The sequence below is a fragment of the Neopsephotus bourkii genome, unplaced genomic scaffold, assembly GCF_033783945.1.
Source record: "Neopsephotus bourkii isolate Nb327-2 ecotype Australia unplaced genomic scaffold, CSIRO-AGI_Nbou_v1 NB_1615, whole genome shotgun sequence".
NCBI lineage: Eukaryota > Metazoa > Chordata > Aves > Psittaciformes > Psittacidae > Neopsephotus > Neopsephotus bourkii.
This window is the reverse complement of record NW_026902090.1, coordinates 5,747,569-5,765,781: the sequence shown is the minus strand read 5'-3', so window position 1 is coordinate 5,765,781 and position 18,213 is coordinate 5,747,569. Positions and strand designations below refer to the sequence as shown.

General features: G+C 37.6%; 1 long non-coding RNA gene across 1 annotated transcript in view; it reads left to right on the top strand.

The window, feature by feature from the left end:
- The window catches only part of LOC133222726 (uncharacterized), a 231,971-nt gene that overhangs the window by 103,028 nt on the left and 110,730 nt on the right, over positions 1-18,213 (top strand). The window contains exon 2 of the long non-coding RNA XR_009728351.1: positions 17,226-17,294. This is a non-coding gene — a long non-coding RNA (uncharacterized LOC133222726). The remainder of the gene's footprint in view (positions 1-17,225; positions 17,295-18,213) is intronic.

Here is an 18,213-nt window from a genome sequence, read left to right as displayed (position 1 = left end):
ACACTTTTTTTTTTCTATATCTGAGAAAGATTACTCATTAAAACTGCAGCCTCTCACTCTCTCCCTTATTCTCGTAATATTGGAAAAATGGTATCAGAGAATCTATTTTTAAGAATACATTCAGGACACAAGCCATTATAATATCTTCACAGGAAGTAATAGAATCATAGAATAGTTTGGATTGGAAAGGACCTTAAGATCATCTAGTTCCACCCCCCCTGCCAACCTCACCTTGAGCACTGCCAGAGATGGAGCATTTATCACTGCTTTAGGCAGCCTCTTTCAGTGTCTCACCATCCTTACGGTAAAGAATTTCCTTATATCTAACCTGAGCTTCCTGTGTTTCAGTTTAAAGCTGTTGCTCCTTGTCCTATCACTACAGTCCCTGATGAAGAGTTCTTCCCCATCATCCTTATAGGCCCCTTTCAGATACTGGAAGGCTGCTATGATGTCTCCACACACCCTTCTCTTCTCCAGGTTGAACAGTCCCAACTTTCTCAGCCTGTCTTCATATGGGAGGTGCTCCAGTCCCCTGATCATTCTCGTGGCCCTCCTCTGGACTTGTTCCAACAGTTCCATGTCCTTTTTATGTTGAGGACACCAGAACTGCACACAATACTCCAAGTAGAGTCTCGTGAGAGCAGAGTAGAGGGGCAAACTAAGGGGAATGGATTTAAATGTTTTAGTTTGTGAAGACTTAAATGGTTTAGTTTGTGAAGACAATGATGCAGACAGAGCCGTGTCTTGGAGCAGGACTAACATCCTGAACATTCAGCTATATGCTGTGAACAAAGGTATTTTTAATGTTTGTGTGAGGTATTTGATTTGGTTGTCATTTACCTCCACACCTTTTCAGTGAGGAGCAGGTCACTGCAGACCACACTGGAAATATTTTCTTTTTGAGAAGACATTTGCAGAAGGCTTGGAACTTAGATGACCTTGTAGTCCTTTCCAACCCTAACTATTGTATGATTCTATAGTTAAAATATTCTCTAAAGTACTGCATGCAAAAGTGAATGAGGCTGAATATTGCTGGCTAATCTGTGATGCAGTACTGATGCACGGCCTTGTTTACCTACCAGTTATTATATTAAAATTCTTTTCATACTCTAATCTTTGTCCTGCTTAAGTTCAGCTTGAAATGTTAGGCAAGTGCCTTATCTTGGCCAGCATTAGCCTAAGAATAAAAAAAAACAGAAGATAGAATAAAATTACATAGATACACAACTAGATGGCAGCTATAAAAATAGTCATTATTAATTATTATCAGCTGTGATTGATAGGAAAAAGTCTGAAACTGTATACTTGCAGTGCAGGTTACATCTTTAGGTTTGCTACAAACAAAATAAATACAAGAGGCTAGTAGCATAACAGTAAAATACTAAGTGTGTGTGAGCTTGTGCCAGAATAATTCTAGCACAGTAATTAATTAATACCAAGAGCTGTCACTGTTACGTGTCTAGCCTGAAAGTTTAGCTTTGCTCTTATTCCCAGCTTTCTGTGAGATCTGACGCAGTTACCAGTTGAGAGTTTATTGTTGCTGGAGATTTGCCAGAAAGCTGAAAGTGCCACCCTGTTATCCTGGAAAGGGTTGCGAGATAAAGATTCCTATGGAAATGTGAGTTAGTCTGTTTCAGGCGAAGATTCGAAGGTCGATGTAGGCAATCCACTGCACCATGGATTACTAAACCTGAGAACTGAGTACTTTGTCCTTTGGAGCAGTAACGTACCTTGTCTCTGACACTTGCTTCCACATAGTTTTATATTGTCTGAGTAGTAAGTTAAATATGTGGGTTTGGAACTCTTGTTGGTTCCCATCTACCTGTTGCAACAAAAATAGGGGTAGCAAAATAAGCTTTTCTAAATCTAATGGTTTCTTTTTCCATTCACCTGAAGAAAGAATCAGAGAAAGATCATACTCTTCTACTTCCGAGCCTATCTGAATTTTATTTTGGCTTAGTAACTTCTATTATGAACCTCATTAATTATTTTCCTCATCCTTGAACTTGTTGCATGCATTGATTGGATTTATTCAACGAAGAATTAAATGGTAGGTAAACCCAGCTGTTCATGCCAGAAGCTACCTATGCCCTCCAGTTTATCAGAGTTTCTAGTTACTCATTTAGGTGGTGGGATGGTGCAACTGAAAAAATCACAGGTCTGGTGATCTGGTAATGATGGGAGGTCAGGGATGATAGGAGAAGGGTGAACACAGTAGGTGCCTTAAAAAAAGAGTTGTTAGGGTAATTGTAAATCCTTCTATTTAATCACTGCATAAATTATGGAATAAATAACCATGGAAGAGACACATAAGAATGTCAACATAAGAACAGACTTAGAAGACAATGCAGATGAATAAGAGCTACCTAGATTTGCGAAGAACAAGCTATGTCAGGTCACTCTAACTAATTTTCCAGTCCATATGTTGTAATAGGTCAATCTGGCATCCAAAAAGTGGCCTATTGCATTGAGCATCAGCTCTTCTGTGAGAAGAGAAAAGATGGAGGAGTGAGATTTGGCAAGGGTGCAGACATATTTGAGACATGGGAGAATTGCAGGCTGTCATGTGAGCAGTTTGGCAGCAAAATGATTTGGAAAGAGAGGTGGGTCCTTGAAAGGTAGGAAAAATCAGGAGATGCTCAGAGGAAGACCGCAACAGGAGTGGGGAGGCTGTGAGATGGGAATTCTGGAGCTATACATTGGGACGTGGGGACACTCTGTGGAAGTAGAAACAGAGTTTTGGAAGAATGAGATATTCTGGGATCTAAAAGATTGTGCTTTCTAGTTCTGTAGACTAGACTAAGTCTAGGACTTTAATATGGGACCAGAACATTTCCTTTGCAGTGTGTTTGTTTTGCTTTGCCAAGCCCCAGCAGCATGATGAAGCTACAGCAGCTTTGAATAAGACAGTCTAGAGCATTCTCAGTACATAAGTTTTCTATAGCAACCTTTTTCTGGTTTATTTATTCTGCTTTAAGGATAATGAAAAATCCTTGCATTATTTTTCAACTGGACAATATTTTCCTTGAGCAGAAGCATACATTGTTTTTGAAATTGTTTCTAGCTTCATGAAAAGCTGTTTTTTTAAAGCAAGAACTTATAGAAGATATTACGAAAAAATCATGTGTTCTCTTGGTTAGGAATTACCATTTCACAGCCAGTCCCTTAGAGGTGTTATTGGATGGGTAAACTCAAAGCTTATATCTACGCAGAAGTCAGCATGCAAACACAGAACTTCACAAGGTGCTGTCCACTTGCAGGGTAGAAGTCACTGGAAGCGAACATAAATGCTACAATGACCAAGGGGAAGAAATTTGTCTTTGATCTTTCTCTTAACAGAACTCTAACCCTGCGGGAGCATTAGTCACAGTAAAACTAATGTCAGGGTGTGTAAAACAGAGCTGAGAGAATTGGATTGGACAGACTTGAGCTGCAATGTCTTACAGTTTTAAACACTGCAGACTTTCTGAATAATACAAGTAGTCAGTCCTTATTAACTACTGTCAGCCCAGCTTTTCCAAACATCATGCCCCAGATACCTCCCATAAGAACACAATCTCATTTTTAGTGATTCCTATGGTCAGCCATTCCAAGTAGGTGGGCATGACATAATGCTCAAGGCCAGGTTGGACAGAGCCTTATCAGCATGGTCCAGTGTGAGTTATCCCTCTCCATAGCAGAAGGGGTTGGAACTAGATGATCATAAGGTCCTTTCCAACCCTAACAATTCTATGATTCTGGTTTCTTCTACTCCATGCCTGTGTTCACCACTTTCAGTCTTGTTCCTTTTTGTCTGCTAGGGAAGTGTAGCTACAAGGTAAAGAGCAAATTTTGTTAAAGTTCCAATAGCTCATTTTCTAAGAATGGTTACATTTTTGTTTTGTTTTCTTTTTTAACAGAAAAACAAACCAATAAATTTCCTCAAGAAAATTGGAAGCAGAGTTAATGTCATAAAATATAATTATATTGAAAAAATCTGTAGTGTATTAGAGTTCTGCTGTGTTCTCTGTTCATCTCCATGTATTTTATTGTTCTGTTAGATGACATCCCATGGGACACAAAATAAAATTCTGTTTCTGAAAGGTTTACAAAATGTGTCAGGAATTTCTGAGATTACAGGCACATTTTTGAGAAATATACTCATTTCCTTTTTATCGTGTGACATTCCTATGTCCTATGGTGGACCTACAGGTCCTCTGCCTTCTTGGGGGAATGCTGCCATATGCAGATGCTTTAGACAACAGCTGAAAGTCTCCTTTTTGAGGAACATCTTACAAGCCTTCAGGCAGTGAATTTGATGGCTGTAATACAAACAGACATTCATCTGCTGTCAAATGTAGTTGAAGTTTGCTACCCCAACAAATTGTTTTAATCTAAATAGCCTGGGCAGTCCACCTAAATTACAATCAAGGTCCCTGTTATGCACAATGAGTCAAACATTCCTTCTGTGATTGTTTAAAACCTGTGCCAGAATCCCCAAGACAAACCTTAAATGTAAAACAGAAAAAGAGAAAACAGGAAGGATCCAATGAAGAAGAAATTGAGCTAACTTCTGATATTAGGTGCTAGTGCTTCTCTGCAACTGGACAATATGTTCCACATGCCAGTATATGTTTTGCAAGCGGAGCATCCTTAAGATAATTCACCTTCCTTCTTCCTTATCTGTATGTCACAGTCATCTTGCTCTTTTTGCTTTTTGTTTCTTTTAAGAAATGTTTTCATCCCACATACTGAGCTTCATGTCCTAAGGTTATTCTCTTCTGGAATTCTTTCACTTCTTTGTCACCTTTGTGTATCAGTACAGCCTGCCCTTTAATCAGAAGGACAAAGTGCAGGATGCAAGGATTTAGGGTCTAGGCTTTTATAAATGTTGAAATAAAAGGCCTATCATTCTAGTGTAAGGTACTTACTGACACAAGAAGGACACCGTTTCTTTGCTACAGGAACAGAGAAATTCCATTAAGTCAGATAAAGGGCTTTGGAACTCTTACCTCTGTTGGCTAAAATATTGTTTCCTCTGAATTCCCCTCCTATAAAAAGATTACAGAGTGCTTGGTTTCTCTGCTGATATTAAAGGAGAATGAGGGTAAGTAAACCTCCCAAGTATTATTGTACTCAAATGCCCTATCAACAAATGCAAACTCCATTATGTTTTCTCCATAGCAATTTACCTAATCTTGACATAAAATTCTCATTGTCATAGAAGACTTCTCAGTTGAGATCAACAGGAATGGAAATTATTTTGTCTTTTTAGAGACAGGAACTGTAGGTTTCCAGGTATTGCATTTGAAAACAGGATTGTACACAGGATACTGCAGTTTTCCTATGCCTCACCTCCAATCTTTTCAGCAGGTACAAGACATTCAACTGTTCTGTAAAAAAAAAAAAAAATCAGAATTTAGGACAATAGATAAATAATGTACGTACGATAAATTTCTTTTAAGGCTGTTTTGAGATTTGGGAATACCAAGATATTTCCCTTTTTTATTGCAAATGTGATTATTAACCTGTGTGGTTTGCTTCTGTTTCTATTTAGGATGAAATGGGTCACAAGATGAGCATGTAATACTCAGAAATTCACTGAGGTAGTTGTTGAATCTTAAGCCACTTATCAGATGTCTTGTTTTGCTGTACAAGAGCCTTGCTGACCATGACCAATTTGTCCTCAAGTTCTGTTGAAATGTCATGGGCTCCTTGAAAGCGGTCTGCCTAATCATATATTACAGACACAGTCCTTTCTGTTAAAGCTCAGTGTATCTTTGGCCTTTATTACCGCTATGAAATAATAAGTTGCCGGATTGGTACAGCGCAAGCAGGTTATTTGAAGATGATGTGGGTTTGACAGGGATAGCAAGTTGTGTGATCTTCATAGATATCATTCTAGCTGTATCCTTGATGACTGAGAACAGTCTTAAAATACTATTTTGAAAACATACGATTTATAAATTTTAACTTCTTTCAACTTACTTTCAAGTGCTGCCATTTTACCAATAGTCTGAATTAACAAAAAACAAACACCAGATAAATTACAATTGACAGGTTAAACATAGGTCTATATATTAATGGCTAGAGAGGCAGGTAGGGCTCATTTTCAATAAGTTCAGCACCTTTGAAACGTGAACAGCTACCTGAAAGTAGATTGATATAGTGTAAGTTATTCTTGTCTCAGCACAATCTTATTCATCAGATTTATAGGTACGAGTATATGCTGGTACCAGCCACAGTGTTATCTGATAAGTTTCCCCACACTCTGTTTTTGTTGGCTGTCTACTTTACTTTTGTTATAGCAAAAGTAGTAAATGTCAACCAAACAATTAGAGAATCCAAGATCAACGTAGTTCGCTGTTAGAGAGGAGGCATTAGTCCATTCAGCCTTGAGATACGGAGTATAGCAAGGAAAGAAAACTGTAGAGCCCAAATTGGTTTCATTGAGAAGAATAAAGCAAGTGTTAGGTCATCGTCATCAAATTGGAGAAAAATCGTAATATAGAACCACAGAAGACAGAACAGATACAAAAATATAGTGCCGTTATCTCATTTTAATTCTTTCCTTTGAGGCAGTGCAATTTTTCACCTCTATTTATTAAGAAGTTTCTTCAGTATTCTTCAGTATACTAAAAGTTGCTTCTATGAGGTGTTTTTTTAAGAAAACTCTCCACAGCAAGATACTGTGTATAATCTAAAAAGAGTCTCGGTTTGCTGAAGTGTACATACATATGTAATGGCCATCCTAGCAGTTTGATTTTAACAGGTTCATGTATGACTTTTGAAATGCACTGACTATATTCCCTCGATATTTTACTCATGAGTATGTATATTTTACCCTTTGTATTCTGCCTTGAGTCATGGACATTTAATAGTGGGCGTTAGGTTGATTCAGTTTGTGTCCTAGAGTCTCACTGTTGCACAGCCTTTTAAAATATAGCTGTGAAAGGAAGTTTGGATAAATCCTCAACTTACTCTTAATGAATGCAGACCAGAACTCACATGTTCATACCTGATACCTTTGAGAACAATACATTTTTTTCTATATATCTCACCATTGGGTATATAGGTCAAAGGGAAACTGTTTAGAAATTCACTTGCCTTCAATACTAGCACAAACTGAATTCTGAGTGGGTCTGAATTACTTATTGGTTTAATTTATCTGTACTTTGAATGCCAAGGAGATGCCCCCAGCTGCAGTCATTCTTCACCAGTGCCAAATATTTTTCTCATTGGAGCCACTTAAAGGTGCTTTTTTGGACATCTCTCTGGACTCAGGAGAGTTCTCCCAGGCTGCTTTTCCAGGAATACTCATGTGCTTAGGTTGATCAGAACCTAAACTTCTGCGGTTTGTAGTCTCCAGTTCACTGAAGTCAGCTGGTGAGTACTCCACTGATCCCCCATTTTGCAGCCCAGGAGGAGCCAAAATGCAAGTGTTTCCAGTTTTCACAGACATTTCTAGCCTGAGCAAATCTGTCAATGCTTTTGTGGTTGTTTCTAGATCTAGTCTTCTCAGACCTTAGAAAGCAAGCCATACTGCTTGTTGCCAGCCTTGTTATGCTTTCAGCTCTCCTCAAGGGTCTCAGCAGGTGCTGGCCATCTGTATCCACCAAGGAATTCCTCTATCTTTGTCTGTTTCTTTTCCCTGGGTGCTGCATTTTTCTTGTCCTCAGTGGGACATCACTGAATTGCTAGACCTTCTGCATTTAATGCATATGAGGTTTGTGTAACATGTACCTGGCTTAATGTTCAGACTAAGGTTCAGGTCTTCATAGTTTCTATTCAATATCAAGTATATATGGAATAGCAATTAAACAAAAAAAGCCCCGCAAACCAACCAACCAACCAAAAAAAAACCCCAACAAAATCAAAACAAAACCCCAAACCAAACCCAACTAAATTCCCCACACAAACAACATAACAGCAGCAATGATAAAAAATAAAATAAAATACCCTTTTCCCTACATCTTTTCCTTGGGAGACAAGGTTGATCAAATACAGCTAGGTGACTGTGATCATCATTATGCAGCATACTCAGAAGTATAAATTTAAATGATCAATTCTTGGCGTGTTGCAGACTTGCAATATTCTTACCAGAGACTGGGTGTAAACCTCACTTGCTCACCAGCAGGATGTTCCATATGTTCATCAAAATCTTGCAAACTAAACAGGGCAGACTTCTTATCTTGTTTTGCTCAAACATTTCAGTAATGACAGTAAGCTGTAAGTGTTCTGTACTAACCAGACCCTGGTACAGATCATGCCCTTTGCTGGCCATCACCAGGATAATCTATTTTTTTCCTGTCTTGTTATGTCTTCACACCTAGCACAAAGAAATGTTACAGTTTTGGTGCCAATTTACTTCAAGCAATCTTGGGCTATGCTTTGCCATTATGCTACTTCTGTTAACATAGAATCATAGAATCATTTGCATATATAAATATTCAGACACAATTCCATAACATTAATTATTACAAAGAAGATGCAACACAAATAGGTCACTATATTTTTTTCCCCTCTAGTATTCAATCACTGTAAGCACAAGGGAAAATAAAAAGCTTTCTCTAACTAGCATCTGGTGATGTCTGTGCAGCAAAGCTGTAAGATTCACCTTTGAGTAACCTCTGCTGTAGATATTGTGGCAAACTTTTCATGGAGAGATTTTTTTTGTGCAGAGCCTGAGTAAACATTTTTACCTTTTGGCCTTTGGAATTTGAGGCAAGACAGAACTAGAAAGTCCTGCAGAAAGCAGTGGTATTGATAGTGAATGTTTTAGGTAGTAAACACGAAAAGATGAAGGTTTCGAGCAACTTCCCCAGTGTGGTTGTACTGAATGTTAAACCAGAAGAGAAACAGCTGCACACAGTTCACTGAAATGTATACTTCATTTTCTCCTACTCTTCACAGAACACTATAACAATACAGCTGTTTACTTGGTCTGGTAACCGTCTAATCCCAAGGAAAGCTGCTTTTAAGACTTCAGCTTCCAGTATGCCTTTACATCTGTACACAGTTTGCAGTGTTTATCACACATCTGTGCATATCCAAGAACATCTGGCTTTATCTTTTAATTATAATTATTGTTCAGTTGTAGATATTCCTGGACTAATCTGTTAGCTTACTAAACTTTCCTGATCTGTACTGGTAGCATGGTTTGACCATGCCAAAATGAAAATACATTAGTAGGAGGTTAATTTAAAACCAGCCTAAACTAGACTCAGTTAGTGTAGACTTTGGGAGAGTGGGCTCCACCACCTTGGTATGATCTGAGGCCATATTTGCAGCAGCCCCCAGACGACACTCAAACTGTTGCAGCAACTTAGTCGTTGAATATGTAATATGCTCTGAAGCATCTCTGTTTGCTCTAAATGGGCTTGGTGAGACCTGTGTCCAGTTCACCCAGAAGGTGGATGGAGATAGCTGGACCATAACAGCCATTTAATATTTGCTTTTGGTATTTGGAGGCCTGAATCCCTTCTTCCTGATGGTGCATGGTGAACATGGGAGAGACTGCAGCTGTGCTATCCACCTTCACACCATCATTCCCGTGTTAGGAGGCTAAGGAAGATCAGGCTGCCACGAGCACTGCAGATCTTCACACAGTGGAAGCACCTCACTACTCTACCATGCCAATGATGCAGCCATGTGTGCAGCTAGGTTTTTGGTCTAGTAACAAATAACACTTGCTGCAGTTGTTTAAGAGGGGTACCATCAGGCTAGAGAGATGTTTATTTCCTACCTCCACCACTTTGGCTATGTACACTTTCATTTTCTCCATAATTTTTCTTTATTGATGTATGTGTTTTTATTTGCGATTCCATAGAAATACAATTGCTTATACATTAGCATGCACTGAAATGATTTTGACTTCAGTTTGATATATGAAAGTGTTCTCTATGTGCATCTTTCATTCTCGGAGCCTACTGTAACCTTAATTAAACTTGCAAGCTTTAGAAAAAAAAGGTCTCTTGATAATAAATAATTAATTAAAGTAATAAATAAGTAATTGTAGGATTTACACATATGGGCTTCCCTCGGGTCTCTGCAGCTCTATTTTAATTAAGGCTAAGGGCCCTATTTGAATAAATGAATGATAATAAGGATTTTTTAAAAAAATCATATTGATTCCTTCTATGTTGCCTTTGCACAGAGAAACTTTATTATAAAGTAGGGAGTGATTCTGATAGACTTTTGTACTTGGCAGAGGTAATCTGTTTTCTCTCAGAAATCTAATTTTCTAGATTAGTGAATCACATCTGATATTGCAAATGAGAAAATGCTTATTACTTCGATAGCATGGAAAACAATGTGAATAACATGGATATTTTTCTTAGGTCAGCATTTCAGTAGTATTAGTGCCAATATGGTGAAATTGTACAATGTTTCTGGCTATTGTGTATATATTTATTCAATTTTGTTTTCTTAGAAGAATGAAAGGTTTGTTTATAAGATACATCAACATCATCAAGCTGTAAAATGCAGCAGATAAACCTTCAAGCATTGGCACTTGTTTCTTTGTGAAGTTGGTTACAAGAAGTGATTAATGAATTCATAAAAGAGATAATGAAATCAGAGAATTAAAACTGGAAGGTCTTTTCTCCACTGTTTTCTAGACAGAACAGGAATGTTTTGCTTTTAATAATTTACCTAGCATGCATTTTATAGTATAAACTTTGATTTTTCTACATTTCTGCAACTAGATTCCTTGAGAATAATTAAGATATTCTGGGCTGCATTAAAACTATCAGCTAAAAGGCCTGAAAGGCTGAGCAATTACCCTTACAGTTAATTCCATTTAATGACTCTGATCTGAACATCCCAAAGATTGAACAGCCAAGTCATTGTATTACTTTGGAGAACATGTCCTTGCAGCTTCATCTCAGTCCTAGTATTGTTTTGTTCTGTTGTAGTCTTGTTTTTCACCTGTTATTGCTGCTATCCCTGTTTTGTTTCCTATTAGTACCATGTGTAACACTGTACACACAAGTGAGAAAGGCAATGGTTTGTATGTAATTTCTGTCTTACTGAGCTAAAATACATAGTTATGGTTGATCTGTTATGTGGTTGCATTTTCCTGTCATAGCTGTGACATCATTAGATCTTGTCCATTAGGCATTTCCCATGAAATGATTTGGAGTGGTCCATCCCTTCCAGCAGGTACCTCAAGTACCACTGCCACTAAAGCATCCCTTAGTTAATGGCCATGGCCTTTTGCCTCCAAGCAACTAACACTTGAATTCACCCTTAAAACTTTACACATTTTCTTAAGTACTTTGCTAATAGGGGTTAACTGGAAATATACTGTAAAATCTATATGAACAGGATGGTGCCCCTCTTATTTACAAGCTCAACATTTCCTTGTAATATTTTTCACGTCATAAAATGAATTTTTTTCCTCATTTTTTATTGCTCTTGTAGTATTTTCTCATAAATGGAAAATCTTTCCTTCTAATACCTTTGTTTTAATCAGTCTCTCATGCTTATGAATTATAAATGTTGCATTTTTATTATTAATTAAACCCTTTATTTTCAAAATTTGATATATATCAGAAGCTCACATAACAGTAATAATAAAGTGTCTTCATAGAATAATGTACACATACAATAAAAAGAGAATAGAATGGATGTTTAGAAATGAGTAGTCAAAGATTTTAGCCTTTTAACAGAGCTATCACGGTATGCAGGTTGACCAGATCTTATTGACCCAGTAGGAAAGAGATTGTATCAAAGGAAAATAGGACTGGACAGTACTTTGAAAAATCAGTTTTTTTCCATTTTCCTTTACCCCAGATCCAGATCATCTTTAAGAAATCCTGACAAATGTCTGCCTAACCTGTCCTTGAAAACCTTCAGTGCTTCAATGTTCTTGATCCTGTTATTTCATCTTAATTCTTCTGGATGCGCTTAGACCCACTTTAAGAAGACAACAGTCCTCTGTAAGTGCCTTTTATGTACCTCAAGATTTATTATGTCCTTTATTCTAAACATCATTTTTTGGTCTTTCTCCAGAAGCTGTGCTTTCTAGATCTAGAGTAATTCTCTTGTATTCTTGGCATCTTTCTGGTAGATCTGTGTCTTAGGATACTATCCCCTAAACCGAACAGACTTCTTGAGCTGTAGCTCTTTACAGTAAATAGACTAGAATTATTTCACACATCCTAGTCGCACTAGAATAAACTTAGAAAAATATACTTTGCTCAAAATATCTTTTGGTTTCATAGTAGTAAATACAGTAAGAGCAGGGAGAAAAAATGGCTGGGAGAATTCTGGGATACTTTGTGCCCCCAAATGGATGAAATGTATTATTCTATGATGCAGATGTAAGCAGATATTTTTTTGTGTGATTTATAGCTCAATCCTATGCTCCTAACTTGAGATGACCTTTGAATTTTATAGCTGGTGATGGTCTTGTGTTTTTTTCCAAAAAGCAAAAGTGCTTACTTTTCCATTTCTCTCAGGTTTTTTACTTAAATTTCCTCTTTGCTGGCTGTGTCATAGTGAAAGAAAACAAAGGAAAACGCTAGTCCTTATTATGAAATAACCTGTAGCATCTAGCTGCATAAGAAGATAGGAAACTGGCTCTAAAGTCTTCTACGTTTATGCCCTGTCAGTTCCCTCATGCTGAGATACACCAGACTTTTCTCTGCATTTACTGTGAGAGACAGGAAAGAACCAATGCTTATAATGCATTTGATTGAGAGAAATTAAACCAGTTTAATGTAATGAACGAGGCTGCAGCAAAAATGCATAGATGGAAGAGATAAAGTAAAAGATAATAAATGCAGATTAGAAATAAAGTTCACATTTGTAACTGTAGGGAGAAAACAGATTTTTAGTCTCTTGATGTTTTCACAACTCTAAGCAATTTTCCAGAAGATGTGCCTTCACCACTGTCCAAGTCTTGATACAACAGGATTAATTTTTTGGCGCATGCTATGATGCTAGTCCGATGCAGATGAGGTAGCACAGGTAGACAGATGATGGAGTGAAGATTTTCCTGGTCCTCGGTTGGCTTTGTCCTCAGGCCTGTTCAACTTCGAAGACTAAGCTGAGTACCAACTAACAGCTAACAAAGGCTGAGTGCTTCTAATGTTCAGCTTAATCACAGCTCATTACATGATAAAACAGATTTTTGCGAACTCCAAAATATTGTGGTGGGTGGCTTCTTGTTCGTGGATTTGATTCCTGTCAATCCCCACACTCCCCAGCATCAGCTGAGTCTCTGATGCTGGGAGCTGTGCACAGGGCTGCTGAAATCAGCAAGTGTTCCACAAGGTGACTCTGTCCCACCCTTTTTAGGGTCCAGTCCCTTGTCACACATGTCAATATGAGCAGTAATTCAAAGCTTTTTATAATCACCAGGCTCCTTAACCTTTTCACCTTTACTATACTACCTGCCTGTTCTAGCAGTTATTGCTGTTAGAATGCTGTCCATGGGCTAAAGTTTGATATCAGCTTGAATTTCCTTTTCATTTTCCCCTTGTAAAATGCACTAGCCTAAACATGTTTTTTCCTTTATTTTCTATACTTATGTGGGGTCAGTTCTGGTCACTTTTAAGTATTGAATTACTAATTGGTATTTGAATATACTATGTGGAGTTCTAAATTAACATTTAGTCCCCTAACAGGAATATGTGGATTAAAATGTTGAAAGCATTAGAGAGACATGTGTAGTTTTAATCAACTTCTAATCATTATCATCACATTAGCATTATTGAACATGATGACACTTTGCTTTGGATCATAGGATGTATCTCAGTTTTGTTGTTTCCAGAAACTTAAAAACTCTTCAGTTTGAACATTTATTTGAATAAGAAACCTTTCAACTGTTGAATAGCACATTTTCATAATGAGGAAACCCCTTTTCTCCAGCTATGGATCAGATTCTGTTATTTATTATCTTGGTTGTACCGTACCTGGATTTTAGCCAAATTACTTCGTTTGCAAATTCATCGCAGCTACCAGCAATATAAGAAATAAATAAATAAATAAATAAATAATCCAAAACTGAAATAATGTTCATAACTTTTGCATCATTACTTCAGTTTAACAACTACAGATCAGTCATCTAGGATCCGAAGCTTCTCATTATCTTTACTGTTCTCCAGTCTGCCCAATTTATATATATAAAGGACCAGGATCCAGTCTAGGAACTGAAGCTGTGCTGATTTAATAACAGCCAAAGATCTGATGATCTGAGACTCAGGCCCCTTTCTGAACTTTAATCTTAGTTCATATAAAGCCATGAGAACACAAGTTTAGAACATAACAATGTCTGTGCTGAGTGGAACCAACGGCCTACCTACTCCACACCCAGTCTCTTCTCTTAGTGGGTACCTAGGCTGAGGTAAATACAAGGCAAGCAGATATAATAGTTCTCTTTAACAATCACCGGAGCAGTCTTCACCATTGTATAGTAGTGTATAGATGTTCCAGCACCATAACACTAGATTAAAGGGGAGTAAGAAGAATGCAGATCTCGAGCAAACTCTAAGTCATAATTATGTACATAAAGGGTATGTAAACAGGCTGTAAATGGTGTATTCTTCCATTTTGTCTTATAATGCACAAATGACACCAAATTACTATGCTGCTTGACAGTGGAATTTGCTGGAATTTGCAACATAGATTACAAATATATCTGGAGTCACTAGGTGATAACAACTTTGGCAGAGAATATTAAGCCTTTTATTTCAGAACTTGAGCTAATCTCTTCCCATTCCAGCTCATTCCATTCCCTGATGTGGTGGAGGAGTCATGCCATATAGGTGAGATTTTCACAGAGTATTCAGGAGCACCTGTTATTCTGGTGGTTCCTTCGAGTCAATGAGGAATTCTCTGCTCATTCTGTTACTGCTTAGTTGAGCTCCATTTTTTTCTTTAATTAAAGTCTTTCAAAGATGCTGCCTTTTGAAACCTTTTAAAGGTAATGCAAAAAAGTTTTCAGATATGTGCATTTAAAACTTCAGCAAAATAAGCAGGTGGAATGAAAATGCCCAAACTTTCCCAGCTACTTTGCATTCATCACCAGCAGAACAGAAAATACTTCTCCATTAACTCTCAAATGAGAAACAGGCTTGGTAGTTATGAAAAAGCAACATAAAGAATCCTTTTTTTTTTTTTTCCAGGTCATGATACATGATGTGTACTGCAGCGTAATGATTTGAAAAACCTATTTAAAGACTCTGAGTTTGCTATTGCCATTAGAACCTTCCTGCAGTTTTCAAAATCTAATTTGTGGCTATATTAACAAAAATATTTTCCAAGCAACAGCAGAGGAAAAACCACCTGAACACTGATGCTGGATTTACTAATTTCACTGTCCCACAGCATGTTAAACGCACAGGGCAAAGCACGTTGTGGTGTCTCCCTAATGATAACAAGTAGCATTATATGACTTGTTTTTTTCTTTTAATAATAGTTGCTTGTGTGGTTTCCAGCTGATAGGGAGCAAATGCTTACTGGATGGAGCACTGAGCGAGTCCATAGTAAATAACAGTCTGTTTCTTAAAAAGATAAGATAAAAGAGGGCTAAGAATAGAACCATAAAATCGTAGAAAAGATGAAGGGCAGCTGGGGTTTTGAGAGAGAAATCATACATTTCCATTCACAGAATCACTTAGGCAAATGCTTATAATTCAAATGCATAAAACTCTCAGGCAGAAATAAGGAATGTATGAAGGGTATCTGAAAAAGTCCAGATGAGTGCTAGCCTTCCTGTAGCCTAGTACAAGCATATACATAAAATGTAAGGGTAATGCCTTCATCCTCATCCTGTCATCCCTGATTTAGTGTCAGCATGTCACAGGTGAAAAAGGTCACAACGCTAGAACAGTCCTGCTGGTTGCTGTTAAAACATGTGGTAATCTTATTTGTTTCTCCTTTACAGCCTAAGCATATTCACTGCCATCTCACAGCTAGCTGCCCCTCATGCTAAACAGCGTTACTTTCTGAGTTTTCTCAGTGTTTTACTGTCCTTTTAAGGTACATTCACCCTTCGAGTTGTCAAAAACCTAAGGGATTTTAGTCTGAAAGCTTCTCGCAAGCTTTCCCAGCCAGACCAGCCTAGGGATGCTGCAGTCAACATACCAAGGGCTGAAGAAGGGAGCCTGGTTTGTCAAAAATGAAATTCCCCTCCACTGAACTATTGTTAACCTCTGTCAGAGGCTTACAATAGGCGCAGTGCTTGAGACCAAGACTGCTGTTATCATTCTGTCGGTTGAAGCTGTTTTCCAGCAAGCTCAAACTACTCACCTACATACTGCTGGTAAAAAAAGCCAAAACACACACACATCTGCCTATATCCTCCTCCAAATAATAAATAATAATTTTGATGTATCAGTAGCCAGAAAAGCAAAGCTGCATATTCATAAAGCATCCTCTGCTTAATTAGCCAGTGTTACATGAACTCAGTGATACCTTTATACAACTACATGAAGAATGGATGGAGGGAAATTACAGGCAAGATTTTTTTAGAATTCATTGTTCAGCCTCACTGTGGAAATACATAGAGGCTGTGTACCATGAAGCATGGAAGAGTTATGCAGTTTGCATGATGGAGCTGCATCTTTTTTTTATGTAGTCACAAAGGAAAGAGGGCTAGTGTTAGCTTCTACTGTAAGTAAGAAAAATTAAGCCATATTCTGATATTACGTAAATCAGCCTCAATGTGGAGTTAGAGAAATATGCCTCATCTGAAGGACTGCTCTGAAGATATTTTTTTTGTGCCATTTAAGTAAATACTTAGACTAAGACTTGAAGTTTCACGGAAAAGGTGCATTTATCTTAATTCTGAACTTTAACTAAATAGCCTACTCCTCTTAATCAAATTACAGGAAGGTATATGAAGTTGAACCATACCACTAATCACAACTGGGTACACAATGTGCTAGTACAGAAGCTTTATTAGACTGTTTCTGCTGGCAATTAATGCAAATTATTTTTACGTTAGAGATACTGTTATTTGAGCAATTAAAACCTTACTGCCAGTGCAGTCCTGGGATAAGGGAAGCAAAGCATTATTACAAGCTTAATTCCATGGGGGTCTCTCTTACTTAAAAGAATGTCTTCAAATTTTTATAGGAAAGGAATTTAATGACTCCTATACTGATACTTTATAGTAGCAGATCACACAATGCCAATTGCAATGTCAAAGCTATCATTCAACACAAAAATGTCTGCATGCACAGAGCATCTGTTTAACTGACAAAAATCTGCTCATTGTCTGTCCTTCATTTCAGAGCAAGCAGAAAGGAGAATGAGATTTCCTGAATCACTGATGCAATTAAAAGCTTCAGAAGCCTTAAAAGGTCCTTTCTCCTTTCCCTGCTTCTATCTTTTATGTCCCTTGACAGAGTGCTGAAGAGGTGTTACACCTGAAAAGCAGCCTTGATTTCAGGGGCCAGAAAACTACCAAGTAGATCCTCAGCATTTTGCTGGTTCCATATTTCGTACATCAGATACATGAACATATGCAATAAACAGAAATCTGTGCAAGTGGACTAGAAGTATAATTACTCAGTGATGCATTTGAATTGCCAAGATAGAAGAGCAGTGTTTTTAGTTCACCTATAAAATGGATCTGTTCTACTGACAAGGATTAGGTACAGATTCTATATAGTGCTAGTGACAAGGATGAGATTTCAGTATAAATTCAGACCACCCGCTTCAGGGATGTTTGAAGTTAGTAGTTCAGATTGAGGTAATCTGAAAAGAAAGTAGAAAAACATCTTTCGAGAGCAAAGCTAAGCTTAGGAAAAAAGAAACAACACAACAAAACTCTATGACCAATGCTTGCTTGTCTATTGAGCAATTTCTCTGTCATTTTTTAATATTAATTCCAGAACACGAGCATCCAGCCACTCATAGATTAGCAACTGAAGAGAGCTCTTGGATTTTTCAGTGGGAGCTAGCAAAGTAGAAATAATAAAAAATCAAAGTGTATAGCCACTGCCAAAATAAATCCATTATCTTGTTGTGTTTACCCTTTTAATGGGGTATAATGAGCAGGTCATACTGTGAATGTAAGAAGCTAGATGTTGAAGGCATCAATTTATAGTCCAGTGGTTTTCATCAAATACTTCAGTTTCTAAAATGTGATAATCAGAGAATGTAAGGAGTGCCATACGTGAAGCAATTTTCTGTTGTCACGTGCTTTGAGACTATCCTGATGTCTGATACATACCTCCATTATGAATAGAGTCCCTGAGCTCATTCGTTTCTGGATTT